A 3199-nucleotide genomic window follows, 5' to 3' on the forward strand; every position below is an offset into this window, starting at 1 on the left:
CCATCTGGTGTGACACACACACCTGTTACCAGGATGTGTGTAACCCCGTTACAATATGTCATTTTTAAGATAGCACTGTACACTAGAATAAGGTTTTTAGGAAGCCTTGGTTTGCTTCGGGTAGCCTCTGTGCGCTATAGTGCGGATAAATTGAGTCGACGCTTTATCGATGCTAAGTGCATAGTAACCTCCACGAGGATGAAAACTATTACCGCCTATGGGAGAGGGTATGACGCCATGCGGAGATAAAAATGTTTGGACTCATGTATATAGTCTGATAGCCCTATCCTTTCTTGACGGGACAAAAAAAAACAGACGCACTGATAAAATGGTCAGCGATACAAATACTAGCGACATATGTTGCTTCGAGTCTCCCCAAGTTGGAAATGTCTCTTCCTCAAAGATGCTGCTTCTGTTTTCATTCTTGCGCGCGATCATCACACTTGAGGATTGTAAGCACGATAAGGTATTCTTCCGTTTGGAGCATGACCAAAATCCTGAATATCTCAAATTCCTTCGTTAAAAGAAAGGGATTTTATTACTTTAGGTCCCCGAAAAGCTCAATCTCAACGGCCTCATAGTGGGTGCCATCTGTTTTTAAAACGGCTTCCGGGCAGGAATCCACTCGATATCACCAGTGTATTCATATATCAAGTGAGCGCCTTCAACCAAAAAAATGCACCTGGTCTTTGAGCGCCCGTTCCGTAATACTGTCGGTACTATTAATAGACAAAAGACAAGCAAAGGGGCAGGGACTCGAGCACCACATATTCAGGCCTCGCAGATGACATAGCCTTTTACGATTAACGATGACATTGACAACAAGCGCTACCTAGTACAACAGGATTGTCGTGCACATTGCACGTAGTGAGATTTGGCTCGCGTTAACAAACGCACTAAGGTTGTTTGTAAGCTCCACAAGAACGAAGTCGGGTGCCTTTAACATAAGTAAGGCATAAATTATTAGTGGGCTATTTCAAGAATGACCATTGATCTAGATCGAGTTATCATATAACCTATTTAAAATTGTCTTAATAACTCACCGTTTGGCTGACACCATGAAAGTTTCTTTGCGAAGTCCAATCACCATCACAAGCACCAATACAACATTTATTTAATCTAATTTTAAACAACAAAATGCAACGAGGTTTTTGTACCATGGTATAGCATTTTAAGAATACAGTAGTAACAAAAGCGTAATGTTAGTAAGAAAGTGTAGTACCTTCTCCGTTACACTCTGCAAACAGTTAAGTCTATCATGTATAAGCTACGACATGTTATGCTATTTGCAGACTGTCAAATACCACCAATCGAGAATTTGGGCGTTGCCCCAAATAAATTTTGTAGGATTCATAACGCTTTGACAAACTAAACCTTCGTGCTTGATTTTAATGTAACCATCTCTTAGAATGTATGGCTCGCACTATCAATTTTTGGTGTCGTTTAAAAATTAAACGAAGTGATAGTCTTTTTGCTAAATGCAAGAATACGGCAACTGCCGAAACCGTGCATTCAAAAACTCTATACTGCATTGTCTACTGAATTCTCAAATTCAATGTCATCGTATAACCTGTTCTGGTCGTACCCTGGTGCTTTTTTCACCAAAGTGCGGTGTGAGATTTGCACTATTGTACAATAATGCTACAATTATTGTACGAATTATGTAATGTAGATTTAGAAACGTGTATTGCCTATTCCATAACCCTCTTTTAGATATAAACCACAACATTTTCTGTCTCTTGAAATCACTGCACAATGGTGACTTCTCACCGAGAACCCTTCCGATTGGATTCTAACTTCACCGTCAGCACTTTACCGCCTGCTCCGAAGGAGTCTAAATTCACCGTCTGCACTATATCGCGCCTGCACTGCACCGGGAGTCTCTCCCATGTGCTTAATTGAATCACTCAACAAGCCTGCAGGTCAGGCGTAGACCTCGCAAATGCTGTACGGAAAGCGATTTGAGAGAGAATGCCTATGTGCTCTTAAACAAAAGCGGCCGCTGTGATCCTCCGACTATTGACTAGACTACTCAACCCTCATCTAACCAAACACGGCGTAGCCATTACCCAAATAAGGTGTACGCACTGCGCTAGGTCTTCTCTCAGCATGAGTTCTGCACTCCTTTCCCTCCCAACGGTTGGAAGCGCTATGACACTCCACCGTGGAACCCACGATGATGTCTAGCTCGTCACTATCGAGCTGGAGTTCTGATTAGTGATGAGATGATGCTCATGATAGAGTCGGATCAGCATGATTCTACATACGGTGGCAACCCGCTCGACCGCAAAGTGGCGATGGCAGCGTGTCTCAAAATATTTCATACCTCTATTTCAAGGACAACATATAATTTGGAAGGATCAACTATCAATGAAAGAATCCGCTGACTCTTGCCTATATATCTCGCCTTAAGATTCCAGATGTAAGCCGTCTAAAGTAGATAGCCGCGCTGATTCAGAGATCTTACACCCTAGATGCCTTTGCATGGCTCACATCGATAGCAAACTAGGCGTCAGAAAATGGATCTAGAAAGCATGTACCGCTCATTTGGGATATATATATCAAACTTGATGCTGGCGAGAGTGTCGACGACTATCGCACTCATTTCGGGCATTGGAATGGAAGACGAGCTGTCTAAAGGCTTTTTTTTGTCTGATACAGGGAAGCGGACGTTCACTGAAGAGTCCACTCATGCTTGACTCTGCAAAATTCCGAGCACGACCCAGATTTTGATATCTTAATCTTAATCCATCACTTCCAGTTTCTGCTAATTACAGTCATGGTCGTTTTTGTAAGACAGTGTAAAAGGGGGGGTAGGCCCATTAAACAGTTTGTGTGGTATACACTTAGTTACCAGTTAACATAGTCTACACTAAACTAACAGATTTTTACGAATAAAAGCCCTTCTACTATTACAAGCCCCCATCGAATTCTCGACAATGTTCTAGAAATTTAAGACCGCTTCGATTAAAAGACCTCTTCGAATAAAAGGCCGCTGTAACACCTTAGCATTGGGCCGTTATATTGAAATCGACCATGCGTCAAGCAATTGAGCTCGGAAAGAAGCAGGAGGCGATCAAATGGATCGGCGAGCAAGGTGGTGGCGTGCCGAGTCGCGCTGTGCCTCACTTTCGCAAGAAAGGGGGAGTGTTGATGCTGCCACATTTCGAAAGTGGTGGCGCAACAGAGACGAGATTTT

The sequence above is a fragment of the Plasmopara halstedii genome, assembly GCF_900000015.1.
Source record: "Plasmopara halstedii genome assembly, contig: Scaffold_322, whole genome shotgun sequence".
In the NCBI taxonomy this organism is placed as follows: domain Eukaryota; phylum Oomycota; class Peronosporomycetes; order Peronosporales; family Peronosporaceae; genus Plasmopara; species Plasmopara halstedii.